We start from the raw sequence: 22647 nt of genomic DNA, 5'->3' as shown, positions 1-22647 counted from the left end.
CCCCACTGAGCAGGAAGCCCTACCCTGGGATCATGACCTGAGCTGAAGGCAGACACATAACCAACGGAGCCACCCAGGCACCCCTGATTGGCTTTTAAATATAAATTACTAATAAATAACAAGTTTTTCTCTTCACAAAATAGCAAAAGCAATACCTAACAAGTGGAAGCATTTTCACATTGAATACAGCACATTAAAAAATAATTTACTTTTTTTTTTTAAGTCCTTTTTTTTTTTTTTTTAAACTAAGCTCTTTGCCCAATGTAGTACTTGAACTCACAACCCTGAGATCAGGGTTGCATGCTCTACCAAGTGAGCCAGCCAGGTGCCCCCCATAAAAAAACAATTTAAAACAAAACAAAACAAAATCATACTAGGTATGTAAATATTATATATTCAGGAAAAAAAGTCATTTCCTCCAGTGAGGAACAGTGCCTTCTTTTTTATGCCCCCAACAAGCACTTTATTCAATGCACAAATGTATATTATACCTCTAAATACAGGATTTATTAGTTATATAGCAAGTATGTTTATGAAACATATGTCCTCCTCTTTAAGTTTCAAATCATTTTTGTACCCCAGTTATCAAATAGTAACTATTTGTCAATTTACACATGATTGATTTGACCACAAAAAGATCCATGGTATCTTAGAGTTGGAGAGCCCATTATCTACTGGCATTAGAACCCTGAAAACTGCAAAATGCCTCAAGAATAGTTGCCTCAAAATCTATAGGGAAAGTTCAACACTAAGCCCACTCATGGGCAGTAATTTTCTAAATATTTTAGCCTTGGAAATTTATCTAAAAAATATAAAATCATGTTTAGAAGAAATGGGTATAGGAACAAGCAGAAGGGAGGACGAAAAGTTGCTGTGCTACTCACTACCCACCAAGCTCACACACCTTAGTCAACATCTGCCCACTAGGACAGTGGTCTCTAAAGCTATTCTGAAGAGCACAGTTTGAGAAAGAGGAATCTAGAGCTGGACTGTCCAATATGATTACCAATTAGCAATGTGTAGCTACTAAGCACTTGAAATGTGGCTAGTCCAAACTGAGATTGTTTTGTTTATTTTTTTTACAACCCTTAAAAATATGTTAAACCATTTTGGGGGATGTGGGAGTGGAGCCAAAGTTGGCCTAAGTGACAAAGTAGTTTATCAACTCCTGCTCTTGAGCACATGGAAGCTGTACTAAATAGTCTGTCAGATTAATTAAGGGAAGCTTAGCCTCAATAGCAGCCTAGTCAATGAGGCAGAAATGCCCACATTCCCAGGTATACTGAAAAAGTCCAAATGGTTGAGGGAGGATTGCAAGATTGAATCTACTCTACTCACACGGCTCAGCTATACCCTAATTAATACTCTTGGGTCAAGTCTGCAAACACCATCATAATTCTGAAAATTGGATGCTGAGACTGAGCCCTGTTCACTTGGAGGTCATCATACCAATACATTAAAAGGCAAAGAAGGCAGTCATGTGTGACTGATACATGGAGAGCAAAGAGGACTACTTCTGGAACCCAGGAGAATCACTGGGGCACCTCTTAGAACGCTTATCTAATACCCTGGTCAAAGGACAACAAAGTTAGGACTACAAAGACCTCAGATCCCACAGAATGTATATCCCCAACCAAACTGAGAACAACTCATCCAGTCCAGTGTTGGCAGAAACCAAAATCAAACAGGTAAATGACAAGGTAACCACTACTGTTTTTTTATTTGTATTTTTAAAATTTTTGTTATTAAAGTATAGTTAACATACAATGTTATATTAATTTCAGATGTACAACACAGTGACTCAACTGGTACCTATTATTATTAATTTAGGCTTCATGACCACTTGAAGAAGAGAGGCCCACAGCAGCTGTTTTATGTTGTTTCTTTTCCCCCTCCTCCTTCTCTACCATATATGAAAGGCGAATGTGGTAGCTAATATTTTAAGTTGCAGGTGAAAAATATGACTGAATTGACATTACCCCCAAAACTGGTAAGATTTTAATGACAAAAAGAGAAAAACATACAACAAATAGCATGAAATAAAAACAGATATAACCCCAAATATATCAGAAATCACATTACATGCCCATGGATAAAATCCTCCAGATAAATCGAGATTATGAGATGTACTTAGAGCATAAAAATGAAGAGAGGCGTAAGGGACAAATAGAGAATACAAATATTAACCAAAAGAAGGTCTGTATATCTACATTAATACCAAAGCAACTTTAAGAGAAAAGCCAATATTAAAGAGGAACATAATGATAAGGCTTCAATTTAACAGGAAGCTCTAACAATTTCAAACTGCACCCATCTAAGGACATAAACTAAAAATACATAGTTCTTGGGGTGCCTGGGTGGCTCAGTTGGTTAAGCATCTGCCTTCGGCTCAGGTCATGATCCCAGGGTCCTGGGGTCAGGCTCCCTGCTCAGCAGGAGATCTGCTTCTCCCTCTCACTCTGCCTCTTCCCCCACCGACTAGTTCTCTCTCTCTCGCTCACTCTTTCTCAAATAAATAAAATCTTTTTAAATAAATAAATAAATAAATAAAATATACAATTCTCAACTTGACATATGTAGTTCCCTAATTGACAAATATAAGGAAAAATGGAGAAATCCAAAATCATAACTGAGACACTTGGACACACTCTTCTCAGCAACTGATGTAACAAGCAGACAAAAAACCAAAACCACCCCCACTAATTATACAGAATATCTAAACAAAACAATTTTAAACTTGACTTAATGGATACACATACAGTATTTTCCCAACAACTGCAAAACACATTCTTTTCAAGCACACATTAAACACTTACAAAAACGACCCCAAATACAGGACCTAAAGTGAATCTCCACAAACATCCAAGATATGATACCATACAGTATGTTTTCTGATCACAATGCAATTTATAGAAATGAATAACCCCAAAACTCTAAATAGAAAATGCCCACGTCTGAAATTAAGAAAATCTATTCTACATAGCATAAAAAATCATACCCTAAAAAAACCACAAGATAGGTGAACTGCCATACCAGACGTCAGCAATTAATAAAATCAATAAAGCCATAGTAATGTGTTATACTGATTCAAGGATAGACAAATAGAACAATGGAACAGACCAATGACGCAAAGCAGAATGCCCAGAATCAGACTCATGTATGTGTGGTCAACTGGTTTATGATAAATAGTAAAAAGCTGGGAAAATAGATTTTTAAAAGAAACAGTGCAGGAACAAATAGTGGAGAAAAAAGTAAAAATGAATCCCTATTTCATATCTGTACTAAAGTCAATGCCAAACAGCTTGATTATAGACAGAAAATGTGAAGGTGAAACAGAACTTACAAAATCAGTTATGATTTTGGATTTCTCCATTTTCCCTTATATTTGTTAATTAGGGGACTACATATGTCAACTTGAGAATTGTATATTTTATTTATTTATTTATTTTAAAAAATTTATTTATTTGAGAAAGAGTGAGCGAGAGAGAGAACTAGGTGGTGGGGGGCAAAGATTATATTTTTTAAAATCCTACAAATTAATGAAATGGCCAACTGAAGAAAAAAAAACAAGAAACTTGTTCAAGTTCATCACAAAAAGGAGGAGAAAGAAATCCAATAGGGCAATGGACAACCACCACAACAGCTAAAATTTTAAAGTTAGAAAAGACAAAATGTTGGGCGCCTGGGTGGCTCAGTTGGTTAAACGACTGCCTTCGGCTCAGGTCATGATCCTGGAGTCCCAGGATCGAGCCCCACATCGGGCTCCCTGCTCGGCAGGGAGTCTGCTTCTCCCTCTGACCCTCCCCCCTCTCATGTTCTCTCTCTCATTCTCTCTCTCTCTCTCTCAAATAAATAAATAAAATCTTTTAAAAAAATTTAAAAAAAAAGAAAAAGAAAGAAAAGAAAAGACAAAATGTTGGTAGAGTGCTGCTAGTGGCAGTATCAATTGCACAAACACTTTGGAGAACGGGCCAAAAGAGCAACCAATCTGTAATGAAATAGACAGCTGAAGAATCCCAAAATGAACCTTGAGGCTAGTGGGCATGCACACAGAAAAGCGACTGGCCTTCGTTTTGAGAATGAAAAATACTACTGCCAGGCCTATGACATTTGGGAGAAAAATTGCCCTAGCATCTTAAAAAATTAGGCAAAAGAAAAGCAAGGCAGGGACGTCTGGGTGGCTCAGTCGGTTGAGTGTCTGTCTCTGGTTCAGGTTATGATCCCAGTCTCCTGGGATCAAGTCTGGCATCAGCCCCTCATCTGGCTCCCTGCTCAGCGGGGAGTCTGCTTCAGCTTCTCCCTCTTCCTCTGCCCCTCCCCCTACTGGTGCTCAGGCCCTCTCTCAAATAAATAAAAACTTAAAAAAAAAAAAAAAAGCAAGGCAATTACTAACTCCAGGCGATAAGAAGGGGAGGGGAATACAGTTACAGGAGAACACTTAGCTCCACAGTAAACAATATTTACATAGTTATAACACCACTCACTAGTGTTTTAACCAATAACTGAAATGGAACTCTCTTAAGGGGATATGGGGAAGAAAGTAAGAGAGCTAAATTTTTAACTGTTGAGGCAGAAAATCAGTAACATCTGAAACTCACAAATCAAAATACAGCAGTTACTGCATACTACCAAAAATATAGAGCTAGATACTAAGAGTAACAGCTAGAAGAATAAAAGTGGTAGCTCCTGGAGAAAGGTACTAGGAGATGGGGAAAGATTAGGAGTGGAATGTTATTTGTCACTGTAAGGCTTTTAGTGCAGTTTGGCTTTCAAAACACACAAGAGGGTGCCTGGGTAGCTCAGTCGTTAAGCGTCTGCCTTTGGCTCAGGTCATGATCCCAGGGTACTGGGTTCAAGCCCCGCATCGGGCTCCCTGCTCGGCAGGAAGCCTGCTTCTCCCTCTCCCACTCCCCCCTCATGTGTTCCCTCTCTCGCTGTAACTCTGTCAGATAAATAAATAAATAAATAAAAACACACAAGATTTACTTTGAAAATTTTGAGAAAATTCTCCAATCTTATTGCATTTCTGTCAATGTATCCTGGCATTCAATAGGTCTGCTTTATTGACATACAAAGCTTTTAGCCATTTTTTTTAATTCAGAGTATACATACAATCTATTCTAAAATCTCACCAAAATTAAAGTTCTGAAAATTATTTACCCCAATTGACTCAATAAGTCAAAAAAAATCAGAACAGATTTTTTTAAGTCTAGAAAAGAATATAATTCAAGTACAAAAAAATTAAATTAGTAGGAATACTACCCAGAGAGAGAGTTTATTATTGGGCTACTAAACATCTGAAACTTTAACATCTGAACTCCCAATCTTGCCTCCTAAACCTAAAGCTTCCGAAGGATTTTCCTCATCTCAGTAAATGTCAAGTTCATCCGTAAGTGTCTAGAATTAAACTTTGGAATCATCCCCAATTCTTCTCTTAGAACTTATTTAATCAATTTGATCATCAACAAATCCTGTCTACCTTCAAAACACATCCAAAATCTGACCACCTAAAATCTCCACCATTACTACCCAGGTCCAAGTCACCATTACTCCCTTCACCTGGATTTTTGCCAACAGCTTCTGAATTCCTAACTCTGTCTTCAGCCTTGTTCCTCCTTCCCTACTTCCTCCTCACTTGAGCTTCTCCACCCAACAGCCACAGTGATCTTTTAAAACTTAAATCAGGCTCTGTTATTTCTCTGCTCAAAACCCTTCAGTGACTTCTCATCTCAATCAGAGTAAAAGCAAAGGCTCAATGTTAACTACTACTTCCTAGTTTTGTCCCTACTAACTCTGGTCCAGTTAGGTTGGCTCCCTTGTTATTATTTCTTGGATGCATTAAGCATATTCCCACCTAAGGCTGAAAAGTGTTCCAGACAAAGGGAACAGCTCTGCTTTCAAACAACTGATATTTTTGTTGTTGTTGTTCCAGAATGCAGTAAAAGACAAGTTACCCAAAATAATACAAAAATTTGTTTTGATACCAAAAGTAGTGTACATACACATGCACGTGCACCACACACTTCATATACAAAAAGAGTATAAAAAACCTAAATTAAAGAAAATTGGCTTTCTTTAAAAAAGATTTTATTTATTTATTTGACAGAGAGAGAGAGACAACGGGGAGTGGGAGAGGGAGAAGCAGGCCTCCCGCCGAGCAGAGAGCCTGATGCAGGGCTCAATCCCAGGACCCTGAGATCATGACCTGAGCCGAAGGCAGTTGCTTAACCGACTGAGCCACCCAGGTGCCCCACAAATTGGCATTTTTAACAGAACATGAGCATAGCCAAATGGTCTACCACTACCAAGTAAAACTGATAAAAGAAATATAGAGATGACTGAATTTTAAGAATTCTAGGGCGCCTGGGTGGCTCAGTTGGTTAAGCGACTGCCTTCGGCTCAGGTCATGATCCTGTAGTCCCGGGATCGAGTCCCGCATCGGGCTCCTTGCTCGGCGAGGAGTCTGCTTCTCCCTCTGACCCTCCCCACCTCATGCTTTCTCTCTCTCAAATAAATAAATAAAATCTTTAAAAAAAAAAAAAAAAAATAGAGGGCACCAGCCAGTCAAATAAAAATAATTACTCTACCACATCAATGTAACCCCCTCACCAGAAAAACACTTCATAAAATAAAACCACCTTAGGACTATTTTATCCAATCTGTTCTTGATATTTCAAACATCACTGGGAACTTCTAACCATCTCAAAGTGCAGTTAACTCCACCAAAAGATTTACTTTAGAATCCAAATCAGTACACCTTTCAATTCCACCCTCAATTCTAAAAATCAAATATTCTTCAGACAATAACAAATGACCCCTGAGAGGAAAAATCACCCTTATTTGAGCATTTGACTTACCTTGTTTTAATTCCTCTAGCAGTAGTGTCTGCTAGGTAAGCCAAAGGCTGGAACTGCACTATTCTCAGCAATTTTCTGAGTCCTGCACAATGTTCAAGTTTCTGTAAGGCCTAGTGTTTGGTGATTCCTTTCTTTTCTTCCACAAAATCTGGCTCTATAAGCAGAGTCTTCTCTTTCTTATTTCTCTGTTTATCCTGCCAATTCATTCACCCACGGTTTAAGGTAATCCAAGTATTCCTCACATTCTAAAACACCCCCAAAATACTTAGAGATTAAAAAATATTTTAAGGGCGCCTGGGTGGCTCAGTTGGTTAAGCAACTGCCTTCGGCTCAGGTCATGATCCTGGAGTCCCGGGATCGAGTCCCGCATCGGGCTCCCTGCTCGGCAGGGAGTCTGCTTCTCCCTCTGACCCTCCCCCCTCTCATGCTCTCTCTCTATCTCATTCTCTCTCTCAAATAAAAAAATAATAATAAAAAAATAAAAATAAAAAATATTTTAAGTAACAAAGTTTAAACTAATTACTGCTAACCAAAAACATACAAAATGTCACAACTGAAGCATCAATACACCACTAACAGAGAATGCAACAGAAAACACACACAATAACGCAAGGTACAAATTTTTCCAAACATTCAAAGCTTTAATCTATTACACAAATGGCTCCAAAACATGTGGGTAACACGCTCACCAATTTATTTTAAGTGGCATATATGACTGAGGATCAAAAATTTAAAAACAACAAAACTAAAAAAAAGACTATACGCCCCAATCAATAATTTTAGCAACAAGATACCCACTATCATCAAGTAATATTTATCCTGAAAAGAAAAGCAGAACTATCATTGTAAAAATTATTTTCGGGGGCGGGGTGCCTGGGTGGCTCAGTCATTAAGCGTCTGCCTTTGGCTCAGGTCACAATCCCAGGGTCCTGGGATTGAGCCCCGTGTCAGGCTCCTTGCTCCCCAGGAAGCCTGCCTCTCCCTTTCCCACTCCCCCTGCTTGTGTTCCCTCTCTTGCTGTGTCTCTGTCAAATAGATAAATAAAATCTTTAAAAAAAAGGGTGCCTGGGTGGCTCAGTCGGTTCAGCGTCTGCCTTCGGCTCAGGTCATGATCCCGGGGTCCTGGGATCGAGCCCCACATCAGGCTCCCTGCTCCGTGGGAAGCCTGCTTCTCCCTCTCCCACTCCCCTGCTTGTGTTCCTTCTCTCGCTGTGTCTCTCTCTGTCAAATAAATTAATAAAATATTAAAAAAAAAATCTTTAAAAAAATTATTTTCGGAATTAGTCTCCTTGATAGAAAAACAAATTGTAAAACTGCTGTTAATTTTCTCAATAAATTGGTAACAGTGATTCACTAAAATTCAACATTAGTTAAAACTCTAAAAAAGCTAGACATGGTAGCGCCTGGCTGGCTCCGTTGGTAGAGCGTGTGACTCTTGATGTTGAGGTTATAAGTCTGAGCCCCACGTTGGGGTTAGAGTTTACATTAAAAAAGGAGGGGGGCTCAGGGGCGCCTGGGTGGCTCAGTCGTTAAGCGGCTGCCTTCAGCTCAGGTCATGATCCCAGAGTCCTGGGATCGAGTCCCACATCAGGCTCCCTGCTCAGCGGGAAGCCTGCTTCTCCCTCTCCCACTCCCCCTGCTTGTGTTCGTGCTCTCTCTGTCTCTGTCAAATAAATAAATAAAATCTTAAAAAAAAATAAAAATAAAAATAAAAAAAAATAAAAAATAAATAAAAAAGGAGGGGGGCTCAATCAGTAGAGCATGCAACTCTTGATCTCGGGGTTGTGTGTGAGTTCAAGCCCTACACAGGGCATAGAGCTTACAAAGAAAAAAAAAAAACCCAGACATGGACAACTTTTTTTTTTTTTTAAGATTTTTTTTTTTATATTTATTTGACAGAGAGAGACACAGCGAAAGAGGGAACACAAGAGGGGGAGTGGGAGAGGGAGAAGCAGGCTTCCCGCTGAGCAGGGAACCCGATGCGGGGCTCGATCCCAGGACCCTGGGATCATGACCTGAGCTGAAGGCAGATGCTTAATGACTGAGCCACCCAGGTGCCCATGGACAACTTTCTTAATTTTTAAAACTCTTCCTCTACCAACCTCTTATAAATTAGCATTCCCCAAGGTTTTGTCCTCTCATTATAAAAGACACTCACTAATTTCTTCTATACATATACTTCCAATTACTACCTGTAAGCTGTTAAGATACAAACTCATATCCCCAACAAAATCTCCATCCCTAGTGCTATTCAAATACCCAACAGCCTACTGGACATCTCTATCCTGATTTCTTAAAGGCACCTTAAACTCAACTGTCATTCTACTATGTTCATCCTCCACAATTTATTACACCACCATCCACCCACATCAGGAAAATAGAGTAAAAAAAAAAAACAAAACTATATAATGACAGCAATGATGAAAAAGCAGCATTTACATTACAAAAATACCCAGAACAGCCCAAATGCCCAAAAAAGCAAAAATAAAATGCCAACAAAGAATTCTGATAATCTGGGTGGCTCAGTTGGTTAACTGCCTACAGCTCAGGTCATGATCATCTGGGGTACTGGGATTGAGCCTCAAGTCAGACTCCCTGCTCAGCAGGAGGTCTGCTTCTCCCTCTCCCTCTGCTCCTCTCCCTCACCCTGCTCATGCTCTCTCTCTAATAGATAAACTCTTTAAAAAACAAAAAAAGAATTTTGATAATCATTAGAAATAAAAGGTATACAACCTGCATAAATATGATTTTCCAAGAAAGACATTAATGAATGTGTCATATACAACTGTGCTAACACAGAAAAAACACACTAAAAGCATATACATTAAAGCATCAATAGTGGTAAAGATGGAGATGAAAGAGTACACAAAGAAAAAAGGAATACTTTTACATTTTACTTATATGTTTATACAACACTTATATCTTCCACATCAAAAATGAACATGCTTATCAGCTATGAAATAAAAAAACAATATACTGTTTATATCTATGTAAAATATATTGGGAAAGCTTGAAAGTGAATCTGAATACATCTACATAATAACCTGTACACAAATGTTCATAGCAGCATTATTCGTAATAGTCAAAAAGTGGACACAATCTAAATGTCCATCAACTGATAAATAGATAAACAAAATGTGTTATACACGTCTTACCAATGTTATTTAGCCATAGACAAGAATAAAGTATTCATACAAGCTACATGAATTAACCTTAAAAACATTATGCTAGGGGCGCCTGGGTGGCTCAGTCATTGGGCTTCTGCCTTTGGCTCAGGTCATGGTCCCAGGGTCCTGGGATGGAGCCCGGCATTAGGCTCCCTGCTCAGCAGGAGGCCTGCTTCTTCTTCTCCCACTCCCCCACTTGTGTTCCCTCTCTCACTGTCTCTCTTTAGGTCAAATAAATTAATTAAAAAATTAAAAAAAAAAAACACACATTATGTTAAGTAAAAGAAGCTGGTCACAAAAGGCCACATGTTGTATGATTCAATTAATATGAAATGTCCAGAACAGACAAATCTATAACAACAGATAAACTGGTGGTAGTAAGGGGCTAGGAAGAAAATGAAATGAGGAGTGACATACTAATATAGGCATGGGGCTTCTTCTTGGGGTGATAAAAATTATTCTAAAATTAGACATTAGAGGGGCACCTGGGTGGCTCAGCCAGTTAAGCGTCTGCCTTCAGCTCAGGTCATGATCCCAGGCTCCCTGCTCAGTGGGGAGTCTGCTTCTTCCTCTCCTCAACCCCCCTCATGCTCGCTCTCATTCACTCTCTCAAATAAATAAAATCTTTTAAGTTAAACATTGGTAATGGCTGCATAATTCTGTTAATATTCTAAGAACTACTGAACTCTATTAAGGGTAAGTTATAGCTCCATAAGCAGTTACCAAAAAGTGAATATGAAACAAAGATTTTATTTATTTATTTTTTTAAAGATTTTATTTATTTATTTGAGAGAGAGAATGAGACAGAGAGAGAGAGCATGAGAGGGGGGAGGATCAGAGGGAGAGGCAGACTCCCTGCTGAGCAGGGAGTCCGATGCGAGACTCCATCCCCGGGACTCCAGGATCATGACCTGAGCCGAAGGCAGTCGCTTAACTAACTGAGCCACCCAGGCGCCCCAAAACAAAGATTTTAATATGCACTAAACTTTTAAAATAAGCCTAAATTTGTGTTCTGAAAATTATCTATTTTTTTTTTTCTTGAAAAAAGTCTCACTTAGGACGCCTGGGTGGCTCAGTTAGTTAGGAATCTGACTTCCGCTCAGGTCATGATCTCAGGGTCCTGGGATGGAGTCCTGCATTGGGGTCCACGCTCGGCGAGAATTCTGCTTTCTCCCTCTCTCTCTTTCCCTCTGACCCTTCCCCTGCTCGTGCTTGATCTTGCTCTCTCAATAAATAAAATCTTTAAAAAAAAGAAAAGAAAAGAAGCCTCACTTAGTGACTTCACTTAGTGATAAACTTTCAAATACCTGTTGAACTAATTTAACAAAATAAATTTCAAGGGATGCCTGGGTGGCTCAGTTGGTTAAGTATCTGCCTTCAGCTCAGGTCATGATCTCAGGGTCCTGGGATGGAGTCAGGCTCCTTGCTCAGCGGGGAGCCTGCTTCTCCCTGTTGTGTGTGCCTCTGCCTGCTGTTCTCCCTGCTTGTGCGCACGTGTGCGTGCACGCTCTCTCCCTCTCTCTGACAAATAAATAAATCTTTAAAATAAATAATAAATTCCAAATTTTCATGTTAACAGGATTATCTTCTTAAAATTTCCCATGATTTGTTTTATTCAATAACTGAATTTTCTGAGCTAAAAAATTCTAAGACTATATATTTTAAATATACCCAGTGACAGATGCTGGGGCTAGGCATATTCCTGTCCTCAAAAACCTTACAGAAAAGTTATTTAAGTAGTATATATCCTCTAAAATGGAACTATATCGTGACTCTTGACCTCAGGGTGGTGATTTTCAAGCCCTGCATTGGGACCTAGAGCTTACTTGAAAAAATAATAAAAATAATAAATAAGCAAAAGATTAAAAAGTAAAAAAATAAAATAAAATAAATGAATAGATAGATAGCACCTGGCTGGCTAAGTCAAGAGAGCATGCAACACTTGATCTCCAGGTGGTTAACTTCAAAGCCCATGTTGGGACCTGGAGCTTACTTAAAAAACATAAAATAAAATAGAACTATATCTGCATTATAAATAACATACATCAGAAAGACTGTACTATCTGTAGGAAAAAAAATAAGTTAAATTATATTTGCCTTTCTCTTAACCATCACTAAAAAGGATACAAAAGAAACATTTCCTAATATAAAGTCCTCAGAGGTGGCACCTGGATGGGTCAGTCAGTTAAGCGTCTGTCTTTGGCTCACGTCATGATCCCAGGGTCCTGGGATGCAGCCCCGTGTCAGGTTCCCTGCTCAGGGGGAAGTCTGCTTCTCCCTCTCCCTCTGCCCCTCCTTCTGCTTGTGCTCTCTCTCTCTCAAATAAATAAATTAAATTAAAAAAAAAAAAGTCCTTAGAAGAGCTCCTGGCACATCATAAGCACCTGTTAAGTATACTAATAATTTTTTTTTTAAGATTTTGTTTATTTATTTGACAGAGAGAGACACAGCGAGAGAGAGAGAGAGAGAGAGAGAGAACACAAGCAGGGGGAGTAGGAGAGGGAGAAACAGGCTTCCTGCGGAGCAGGGAGCCTGATGCGGGGCTCAATCCCAGGACCCTGGGATCATGACCTGAGCCGAAGGTAGACGCTTAACGACTGAGCCACCCAGGCGCCACCACTAATAATTTTCACTTAACAACTTCATTTCCATATTATCATTATCCCTTTCAGCTTCAATAACTACATTAATTCTAAACTGTTGAATTATTTACATTAAAGCAACAGTTCTCAAGGTGTGATATGGGGACTATGGGGATTCCAAAGATCCTTTCAGGGGGTTCATTAGATCAAAATCATTCTTGAATAAAAGATCAAAGTGCAAAACACACCAATGAATTTTAACACAACACTGTACAAAAAGTATATAGAGGCATTTCAGATTCCACATTGAAAGTACCCTTTAAGAAATTACCACTTGACTTTTGTTGTAGAATCAAAGAAGAATATCTGAATTATCTGATTATCTGAAACAATTATCTGAAAAGATTATTAAAGTACCCCTCCCAACATATTGGTGTGAAGCTGAATTTTCTTCATACACTCCAACCAGAACAACATATGACTGAATGCAAAAACTGATAGGAAAATCCAGCTGTCTTCTATCAGGCCAAATATTAAAGAGATTTACAAAATTGTAAAACAGTTGCCATTTTTTCACTAAATTTTTTTTGTTTTGGAAAATAGTTTTTTAATAAAAAATATTATTTATGGGGCGCCTGGGTTGCTCAGTCATTAAGCGTCTGCCTTCGGCTCAGGTCATGATCCCAGGGTCCTGGGATCGAGCCCCACATCAGGCTCCCTGCTCAGCGGGAAGCCTGCCTCTCCCTCTCCCAGTCCCTCTGCTTGTGTTCCCTCTCTCACTATGTCTCTTTCTGTCAAATAAATAAAATCTTAAAAAAAAAAAAAATTATTTATGTAACCTGTAATTAGTTTGTTAGCTATTTTTAAATGAATTAATATATTTAAATTAACTTAGAATACAATAATTACCAATAGATATAAACCATATAAACAAAAGCTACTTAAGTCCTACATCATTTTTAAGAGTGTAAAGGGATCCTAACCAAAAAGTCTGAGAAACACTTCTTTTCTTTTTTTGTTTAAAGATTTTATTTATTTGACAGCGAGAGAGGGAACACAAGCGGGGGAGTGGGAGAGGGAGAAGCAGACTTCCCACTGAGCAGGGAGCCCCATGCAGGGCTGGATCCCAGGACCCTGGGATCATGACCTGAGCCGAAGGCAGATGCTTAACAACTGAGCCGCCCAGGCGCCCCTGAGAACCACTTCTTTAAAGTAATACTTAATACCCCATTTTTATTTACATTGAGTTTTCATCTCTGTGAATCTCACATATGCAGCCACAAATGTTTAAAGCTGTAGAAAACAGAGGACATAAATCTTGCTTTCTTCAGATGTACTATAATGCAATTAAGCATAAGATATTGCCCCCTCAAAAAAAAGGATGGTGAAGTTAACAGAATTATCCATCTGCCAAAAGTAACTACAGTAGTATGATACAGCTGTAATATAGAACTTATGCAGAAATAGAGCCAAAGAACTTTCACTGTGCCAAGAAAAAGATGCACAGAAAAATCTGAGCTGCTGAAGGGGTAACACAGTCCTGAAGTGAATTACAATCTACGATAACAATTTTACCGGAGTTGATTTCAAACTACCACCTAGACTTCCCAATAAAGGTTAATCATAGAACTCTACGCTAACATAAATCTGCCCCAAAAAGTCATGGAAAAATATTTATCTATTAAATAACCATTATTTTGAATTGTGCAATGCTAGTTACCTTAATTATTATAATAAATACAATCAGATTGTGCTGTAATAAATTACCAAGCTAAAAAAAGGCCATCCAGCAATGGGGGGTAATGGCATTCATTAATTAGGGCCCTTTTTCCTTCCTTTTCGAAGCATGCCTAGCCTTGTATGCGTCTGATGTTAAAAAAAAATTTATTGTGGGGCACCTGGGTGGCTGAGTTGTTAAGCATCCGCCTTCCGCTCAGGTCATGATCCCAGGGTGCTGGGATCGAGCCCGCATCGGGCTCCCTGCTCCGCGGTAGGCCTGCTTCTCCCTCTCCCACTCCCCCTACTCATATTCCTGCTCTCGCTATCTCTGTCAAATAAATAAAATCTTAAAAAAAAAATTACTGTTCATTACAGAATTATAATACTAGCCAATGGGAAATGATAGAAAATTTTCCTGAGCCAGGATGATTAAGGTGTACAAAAGCCCATAAGCCAGGGCAAGTTTTGTTCTAAGAAGGGTACTTCCAAAGTCACATATCTAACCTAAGGGGCATAAAACTGCATTCTGCCTAAAAGGGTTAAGTGTCTGTTAGAGTTTTCTCATTTCCTCACATACTCTAGGCCTAAATTTGCAGCTTCCAAACTAATGCTTTTCAAGCACTTTTCATCCTACTCTCATATCTAATTCCATAATGAGAATTTTTAAGTTCTTCAAATTAAAAATAGTTCCATTGTCGTAGATGCCCTATGAAAAGCAGAAACTAAGGACCCAATAAAAAGATACACTGAATATACCAGAGTTCACTGCAACCAGGTTTTAAACTGAAATCCATGTTACCCAGCTTTTTAAAAATTAGAGGAAAAACAAGACCCGTCCACATCTTCCTATTCCACCAAGTAGCACTCTTTTATTGGTTTTTGTGAAGGCTTATTATTTATTGAAATATCATGTGATAATACTAGTTAAATACTATGTGCTCCAATTACTTCCTGCTGAAAGATTCCCATTTCAACTACCTAAAGGTTCACAGTACTTCTCAAAGCACAACGATTTAACTCCTTCCTCCTCCCCCGCTGCGCTCCCCCCACCCCCGAAAAATACAGTACCTGCAGCAGGGTTTCCAGAACTCAACATTTAGAGGCGGGGGTGGGGAGGTGAGGGCTAGGGGATGGGGAGAGGTTGGGAGTGTGGGGGTGGGAGAGTTCTCTCATTTTTGGACTCGCTATCCCATTCTGCCTGAGTAAAACAAACCCCCGTTGTAAATAATCTTATTAACAGTTTAGGGCCCAATTCCCTTCTGCTCGTATCTATCCCTATAAACTTCACTATGGCCTTCAATGCACCCATTTTTACTCTAGAGCAGCCCTACCTGTGCCCAGACTTTCAGGTTCAACCTGAATCACTCCATGACCTTGGACCCGGGCCACTGCTCCCCTCCAAGATCCCCACATCACACCCCGCAGACTGCAGAGGCCTCAAAGTTCACGTCGGGTCGGCGCCCGGGGCGAAGGCAGGGGAGCAAGCCGCAAGAACCGCAACTCCGCGAGGGCTGGTGGGGCTGGCTCCGGGAAAACGCGGGGAAGGAAAGACGCCGGGGGCGGGGACAAGGCCGGGGGCTACCTGCGGGCCAGCGCCGACACCGCCCCAGTAGTCGCAATGGCTACACGCCACCTCCGGGTTCTGGATGCCCTCTCAGCCGCCTTGAGAGCCCTGGCCTGACCCGCGGTCCTCGGTCATGGCCCCTTATTACCTCTGCCTACCCAGCAGTGGCAGGTGATGAGGCGACTGGGCAGCCGAGACGCGCAGGCTGACTGCCTACCTCAGGCGACAGTGTCTTCGAGCCGCCCACTCCCTCCCAGGGGCTCCAGGAGCCCGGACCAGAGGAGTAGGAAGAGGCGTACGATGCAAAACGACACAGAAGGTGGGACAGGAAGGGGGGGGGCGGGAATCGTCCAGCTCTCCGGAGAGGCTGGCAGAGGGAGGTGAGGACGCAGGAGGCGCGACAGCACGCGGCGAGGACGGTCAGAAAGCTAGCCTACCTTCCTCACTCCTGGCCGAGGGTCCAACGCGAGCCAGCGGATCGCCTCACATCCGGGTATCAGGAGACAGCTTCGTCTGCCGCCTCTCCCGCGGCGCAGATACGCCAAACTTCCGGCGACGACGGCGACGCCTCGCCCGTCAGATGGGAGTTACCTGTGACCGTCTTGGTCGCGCTTGCGCAACGCTCCTCTTCAGCCGTCACAGGCTCAGCTGACGTGCCCAGAGGAGGAAGATGGCCGCCACGCTCGCTGCGTGTCGCGCAGTTTTTCACCCCCCGCCGGGACGGCTGGGTGTCGGAGGAAAAACAAGCCAGCGTACACCCTCAGCGCAGGCGCGGTGGGAGGCCTCGCGTGCGCGCACCGCGGGTGGGCGTCTCGCCGGGAAGCGGCGGCGCCCTTAGGCGGCGGCCTCTGGCCCTTCCCGGGGATGTCTCTTTAATAAAGGCACCCACGCCCGTAGCTGTGGTTTGTCTTGTAAATGCTTCTTCGTTGGTCCCACTTTGGGTTGCGGGTACTGCTCTCTGCGACCTCTGTTTCAAATACCTTTAATCTTTTACTTGGGCCAATGTAAAGAAAAGGGGAGGCAATTGACCCTTCTCTTTCCTTCCCCTGCAATGCACTCCAGTGCTTCCAAAAAATCCAGGGCTTCACCTTATCCTTACACACTTTCCTCCTTGTGTGCGGACGCACGGGAGTCGACAGCAATTGTACTAGATTTAGTCATGGCGGGTGTTCAGACAAAGCTTTGGCTCTTCGAAACCTCTAAAGATAGAACACAGGTTTCAATCACCGGTATTCGTGGTTCCCACACTCTTGAACACGCTTACTGTGCTATTCTCATTTGCGGAACTGTAAGATTAGGTTAAACCGGTACTCATGCTTTTGAGAATCTGGAGATGATCATACATGTGTTCTCCCCTCACTGACCTGTTTTTATGAAACTAAGTACAATCAAAATGTACTCTAAGTTTATCAAGCCTGATTTTCTGACACATCTTCCACAAAACTTTATTGAGCTGCTTGTCAGTTTCGTCTGGAAAGAGTCTGTGGTTTAAAAACCAAAACCAGAGGTATTGATGGGTGAGGCCATTGCCCACATCACCATACATTGTGTTACTTGGCAAAAACCTCCCTATGCCCCCCTCCCCAGTCCCTGTTCCTGATATATATATACTTTAATGGCATATGCCAAATGACTTTAATCGGGGAGGAGGAGACAAGTCAGGAGTAGACCACCAACCTGATTAAAGTGGTTTATGTACCAGACTATCTCAACTATATTTGCCTTCACCTTTAGATTGTCAGGCAACTGATGGGATTTCTTTTTCTGTGTAAACCGCTTTATTTACACACACAAACCATATTTACAAGTTTCCATTCCCACAAAATAGGCTTCTTTTTTTTTTTTTAAGATCTTACTTATTTATTTGAGAGAGAGTGAGAGCAAGTGAGAGAGAACACGAGCAGAGGGGCAGAGGGAGAGAGAGAAGCCAACTCTCTCCTGAGCAGGGAGCCCAAGGCAATGCAGCACTGGATCCCAGGACCTTGGGATCATGACCTGAGCCAAAGGCAGACACCCAACCAACTGAGCTCCCCAGGCACCCCTAGATCTTAATTGTTCTCACCACAAAAAGGAAATGATAATTATGTGATGTGATGGAGGTGTCAGCTAAGATGGTAATCATAACTGCAATCTATAAAAATACCTAATCAACTCATTGTATACCTTAAAGTTATACAATTTTATATGTCCATTATATCTCAATAAAAATATTCATAAAATAGTTTGCTTTTATGGGAAAAATAAACTTTCTTGAGCATTATTCTTTATCATTTTAAAAGATATCTCACTTCTGATTCATTAATGCCAGAGGTCTCAATTTGTTGTTTGATTAAATCTTAATTATTCTGTAATGTCATTTTTTTTAAAGATTTACTTATTTATTTTAGAGAGAGAGGAAGGGCAGAGGGAGAGAGAAGAGAAGCAGAGCCTGATGCAGGGCTCTATACAGGGCTCGATCCCACAACCCATGAGACCACGACCTAAGCTGAAATCAAGAGTCAAATGTCCAACCGACTGAGCCACTCAGGCGCCCTTGTAATGTGATTTTTGACAACATTTGGCTTGCTTTCTATCAATGGTTTTCATTTAGAGCAGTCTGTCTACGAACTTTGGAATTTGATTCATTTGATTTGGTTATCTACTAAAAGAAATCATAATCAACTGAATAAATTATCTTGCTTGACTGAGCTTTCAAAGACTATACTAGCTCACACCAACCGGATCCCAGTAAAAAGAGAGACCTCCATTCCTGAGAGCTCCTGAGAAAGTTCTGGGGGAGACCTCTGATTAGTTCACATTTTGCCATGTACACACGCTAAAAACACTTGTTCTGGCCTAGCTAATGCATCTTGATGTTCAACATTATGGTTCTGTAAATTGCAAAGGTCTTTTTCTCAATTCTTACAAGAACTACAAGCCCCTACTTGTAAATTCTCTTGATAAATTCAAAATTGTGAATGTAATCTAGAATTGTTTAAATTGTTTTCCTTTCTAACTCCAAACTGTAGAATGTACTTTCCTGCCCTTGCTTATCATGAGGACATCTATTTCTTTTTTTTTTAATTTTTTTTTTTTAAGATTTTATTTATTTATTCATGAGAGACAGAGAGAGAGAGAGAGAGGCAGAGGGAGAAGCAGGCTCCCAAGGAGCAGGGAGCCCGATGCGGGGCTCGATCCCAGGACCCTGGGATCATGACCCGAGCCGAAGGCAGACGCTTAACCATCTGAGCCACCCAGGCGCCCCGAGGACATCTATTTCTAAAAGCTAATAATGAAGCAGTTGCATTGCCCCATATATCACATTTTCATTTCCTTGTTCCTTTTCTTTCTTGTGACAAATCTAAATGCCAGAACCTATAAAGCCTCTGCTAACTTCCAGACACGTTCAGACTGATCCTTCTGCTAGCAGCAAATAAAGTCTTTTTTCTTTGTTGGTCCACTCTTGTTGACTTTATTTCAAGACTCTTAAAATAATTTTTTTTAAGATTATTTATTTATTTATTTATTTGAGAGAGAGAGAAACAGCATGAGAGGGGAGAGGGTCAGAGGGAGAAGCAGGCTGCCCGCTGAGCTGGGAGCCTGATGTGGGACTCGATCCCAGGACTCTGGGATCATGACCTGAGCCGAAGGCAGTCGCTTAACCAACTGAGCCACCTAGGCGCCCCTTATTTTAAGACTCTTGACAGTTTGAGGGGCGCCTGGGTGGCTCAGCCGTTAAGCGTCTGCCTTCGGCTCAGGTCATGATCCCAGGGTCCTGGGATCGAGCCCCACATCGGGCTCCCTGCTCGGCAAGATGCCTGCTTCTCCCTCTCCCACTCTCCCTGCTTGTGTTCCTGCTCTCACTAACTCTGTCAAATAAATAAATAAAATCTTAAAAAAAAAAAAAAGACTCTTGACAGTTTGTGATAATTACTACAAGAGCTAAAATTCTAAAAAAAAAAACCACTTCAATCTAGAAAATAAAAACAAAGAAAAAGTATAGCAATTTGGTATAAATCAACTGATACTGGCATTTCAATTTGCCATCTTCTGGGACACTCGCTACTAACACATATAAGTAATAATGCTGGCCCCATACACTTGAGAAGGAATAAGTGTTAGCCAGATTAAAGAACTGAATTACAAAAGTCCAGAGAGGAGAGGGAACTTGATGAGTTGCAGGAACTCAAATATTCCAATATTATTGAGGGGAAAAGGGATTAAAAGGTAGGCAGAGCTGGGGCGCCAGGGTGGCTCAATCGGTTAAGCGTCTGCCTTCAGCTCAGGTCATGATCCCAGGGTCAGGGGATTGAGCCCAGTGTCAGACTCCCTGCTTAGCAGGGAGTCTGCTTCTCCTTCTCCCTGCCCCCCCACCCCCCTCTCGTGCTCGCTCACGTGTGCGTGCACACTCTCTCTCTCTCTCAAATGAATAAAATCTTAAAAAAAAAAAAAAAAAGGTAGGCAAAACCAAAGTAGAAAAGGCCTTGAGGATAGCAGGAAGGAGTACTCTGAGCTTGGTACTAGGGATACTGTAGTGAACAATACACAGAGTACCCTTCCTCATGTAGCATACATTCTAATGGGGGAGACAATCAGTTATTTCATAAATATTTATTGAGGGCACGTTGTGTGCAACTCACTATTCTAGATACTGGGAATATAGAAATTAACAGAACAGATACAAATCCCTGCCTTCAGAGGTGCCTGGGTGGCTCAGTCAGTTAAGCATCTGCCTTTGGCTCAGGTCATGATCCCAGGGTCCTGGGATTGAGCCTCACACCGGGTTCCTTACTCAGCGGAGAGTCTGCTTCACACTCTCCCTCTGCTGCTCCCCCTGCTTGTGCGCTCTCTGTCAAATAAATAAAATCTTAAAAAAAAAAAAAAAGACCCTGCCTTCAGACAGTACATTTTTCAAGTCAGTTAATAAATAAGTAAATAGGGTGCCTGGGTGGCTCAGTTGGTTAAGCGACTGCCTTAGGCTCAGGTCATGATCCTGGAGTCTCAGGATCGAGTCCCGCATCGGGCTTCCTGCTCAGTGGGGAGTCTGCTTCTCCTTCTGACCTCCCCCCTCTCATGTGCTCTCTCTTTCTCATTCTCTCTCAAATAAATAAATAAAATCTTTAAAAAAATAAATAAATAAACAAGTAAATAACAATTAAATGCAAAGAAGGAAAAAATATGGTAATAAACAGGGCAGCACTAATCAAACTTTCTGTAATGATGCAAATGTTCTATATCTGCACTATCTCAAAGGGTAGCCATAGCCACATAGGGCTCTTGAGCACTTGAAATATGAGTATTGCAACTGATGAACTGAGGTTTTAATTTTATTTAATTTAAATTTATTTATTACCCACCCCCCACCAGCTTTAATTTTAATTGATTAATTTTTTGAGAAAGAGCGCACACGCAAGAGTGCGTGAAGTGGGAGAAGGGGAGAGGGGGGGAGAGAGAATCTTAAGCAGGCTCCATGCCCAGCACAGAGCCAAATGCAGGACTCCATCTCCCAACCCTGAGATCATGACCTGAGCCTAAATCAACAGTTGGATACTTAGCCCACTGAGACACCCAGGTGTCCCCTTAATCTTAATTTCCACGGGCTTATTAATATCATCATGGATTTTATTTTTTTAAGTCTCTCCTAAAACTGATTCTTCTCTTGGTTCTAAGGGCGTTCCCAATAAAACTCCAGGGGCTACTACTTCTTCATTCACATTCAAAAGGAAAGAGAATTCCCTGCAAAGGTCTGACTGGATCAGTTTACATTCCAAGCCCACTGTGGACAAGTAATGGAACGTGATGATTGACACAAGGATAGAGTCAGCTTCATTGGGATCACATGGATCATCAGATTATTAGGAAATGTTGGGAAGGGAGATGGATAGATATTGAGAAGGCAACACACAAATGAACATTACAGTCTTGCTACTCAAATTATGGTCCATAGACTAGGGGCATCTTCATCAACTGAAGGCTTTTAGAAATACAGAATTTCAGCCCCCACACCAACTGAATCAGAATTTTCTTTCTAAAATTTCCTCAGGTATGTTCTATGCACATAAAAGTTGGATGAGCATTGCCTTACACTTCCAAGAGTTCTGATAATCAAGGATGGCATCCAGGCTGAAGATACAAATCAAAGCCCTGGTTTTAGAGGAGATCACCTAGGCTAAAGGAGAAAGTATCCATAATAAGACTGCACCTGGCGTAAACCCTGAAACTCTCCAACATGTAATGGCTCAGTAGAGGATGAGGCAGCTGAGACCTAGAAAGTGTAACTATTGGCATAGGAGTAGCATCAGGTAAGCGCGGCATCCTGAAAGTCAAGAGAGGCATGTGTTTCAAAAGGGTAATGTTAAATGCTGCGGAAATGTTGAGTAAGATGAAGATAGAGGTTTGTCTCGAGGTTTTTGATGACCTTTAGAAAAGCAGTATCAATGGAGTCTGAAGAGTGAATTAGAGGTGATAAAACAAGTGTAGACAACACATTCAAGAAGTTTTTATGTGAAAGAAATCTAGCAGTAGCTGGAGCTGCATCAGGGAAGAATTTTGTTTTTAAGATAAAGTTGTGTTATTTTTTTAAAAATCCCCTGAAGAGAGAGAGATTGAGGATTCGAGTTAGGAGATAACTGAAGGAGTGAAATTCTTGAAAAAATGAGAGCTGGGATCCAGACTACAGTGAAGAGGAATTTGCCTTTGAAAGGAGCAATAGTATTTCTACCCTTCTAACTGGAAGAAAAGCTGAAAAGGTGGCTTCTGGTTTTCTAAAAGTAGGAAAT

The 22647-nt window shown here is 41.1% G+C and overlaps 1 protein-coding gene across 2 annotated transcripts in view; it reads right to left on the bottom strand.

The window, feature by feature from the left end:
* ESCO1 (establishment of sister chromatid cohesion N-acetyltransferase 1) overlaps positions 1 to 16538 on the bottom strand; it is an 80799-nt gene extending 64261 nt beyond the window's left edge. For both annotated transcript variants that reach the window (XM_034996178.1, XM_034996180.1), the window contains exon 1: positions 16327 to 16538. The gene's annotated coding sequence lies outside the window, so the exon portion shown is untranslated. The remainder of the gene's footprint in view (positions 1 to 16326) is intronic.
* Between the last annotated feature and the right edge of the window lie 6109 nt (positions 16539 to 22647).

The sequence above is a fragment of the Mirounga leonina genome, unplaced genomic scaffold, assembly GCF_011800145.1.
Source record: "Mirounga leonina isolate KUSES-001 unplaced genomic scaffold, KU_Mleo_1.0 Mir_93, whole genome shotgun sequence".
Taxonomy (NCBI): domain Eukaryota; kingdom Metazoa; phylum Chordata; class Mammalia; order Carnivora; family Phocidae; genus Mirounga; species Mirounga leonina.
The sequence above is the reverse complement of the archived record's forward strand: the minus strand, read 5'-3'. Positions and strand labels throughout refer to the sequence as shown.